Here is a 1438-nt window from a genome sequence, read left to right on the forward strand (position 1 = left end):
ATGTGTGTGTGTGTGTGTGTGTGTGTGTGTGTGTGTGTGTGTGTGTGTGTGTGTGTTTAGGTCAGCAGGGGAGGCCCAGTAACTCTTGTGAGGGATACCAGCCATTATAGAGAGACAGAAGGAACACCGAGCCAACATGTGCCAAACAACACACACACCACACTCGCACGCACGCACACACACACACACACACACACACACACGCTCACACACACACAACACACACACACGCGCACGCACGCACACACACACACACACACACACACACACGCTCACACCGCTCACACAACACACACGTTTTTATGTCATTAGGATGACTTTCCATAGGCATAATTATTTTATACTGATCATATTTTCCACCCCTTAGCCTAATCCTGCATTTTTACATTTTCAATAAATTAGTGTAATTTCTAAGCTGTTTTTCTTTTAGTGCCTAATAAAATGGCCCCACATTTGGCCCTCACAATGTGCAGTAGATTAAACAAGTACAAACACTTCACACTGTCCTGCTGTGGTCATGTGATCAGCTCCTTCTGGAATCTGTCATCTTATGTAATGCTTTCACTCTATTGCATTTGCTCACTTTTTGTTTCCGTTTCACCAAAGTTGCAATAAAATGCAGATTTGTTCCAGCTCAGCCAGCTTAGATGGAGATCATATGTGGTTCATACCGCACATTTGTTTCAGATGGATTCATGTCTGGGTCATTTCAGGCTAACTCAGTTTTCCAAGTCATTTCTTTAAGGATTTATGACTGGCTTTATTGAACCAAAGTCTGTTCTTAGTGGTAAAGTCCTCTTAGTGGTAAAGTCCTCTTAGTGGTAAAGGGCACATATTTTGTAATCACACAAGTAGGGATATGCCGGTATCAAATTTTCATGTTGTGATTAATTGCTAATGCTTTTATCACGGTATACGTTATTATCACGATATCGAAATGTAGTTTTAAAAAAAGTGCTGTCATAATACAGTATAATAGGTTTAATAACTTTTTTCTTATAACAAAAATAACTGAACATTTAAATGCAATAAAGTAATACAGAAAAATGTATAAAGTTAAAAGTTTTACACAGATTAAAGTGCAAAAGAACTATAAAGACCAATAGGTATCACTTTACAATAAGACCTCATTAGTTAACCTTAGTTAATGCATTAACATTCACAATGAGCAATAGCTACATTTGCTACAGAAGTTATTCATCTTTGTTTAAAAAATACAAGTCTTAGTTCATGTTAGCTCATTAAATAACACAGTTGCAACTTTCGATTTTAACAACCTGTTATTAAATATTGGAATACCTAAGATTAATGAATGTTCAGAAGAATTTTTCATTGGCAGTTTATGTTAACTAATGAATGAACTAATGTTAACTAATGAAGCCCTAATGTAAAGTGTGACCGAACAATAAAGAATCAAAACACTTTCAAACAATATCTA

The 1438-nt window shown here is 36.4% G+C and overlaps 1 protein-coding gene across 2 annotated transcripts in view; it reads left to right on the forward strand.

Moving 5' to 3' along the window:
- LOC107657340 (protein inscuteable homolog) overlaps window positions 1–1438 on the forward strand; it is a 147374-nt gene that overhangs the window by 79451 nt on the left and 66485 nt on the right. The window lies entirely within an intron of this gene.

The sequence above is a fragment of the Sinocyclocheilus anshuiensis genome, unplaced genomic scaffold (genome assembly GCF_001515605.1).
Source record: "Sinocyclocheilus anshuiensis isolate Anshui unplaced genomic scaffold, SAMN03320099.WGS_v1.1 scaffold191, whole genome shotgun sequence".
NCBI classification, from domain to species: domain Eukaryota; kingdom Metazoa; phylum Chordata; class Actinopteri; order Cypriniformes; family Cyprinidae; genus Sinocyclocheilus; species Sinocyclocheilus anshuiensis.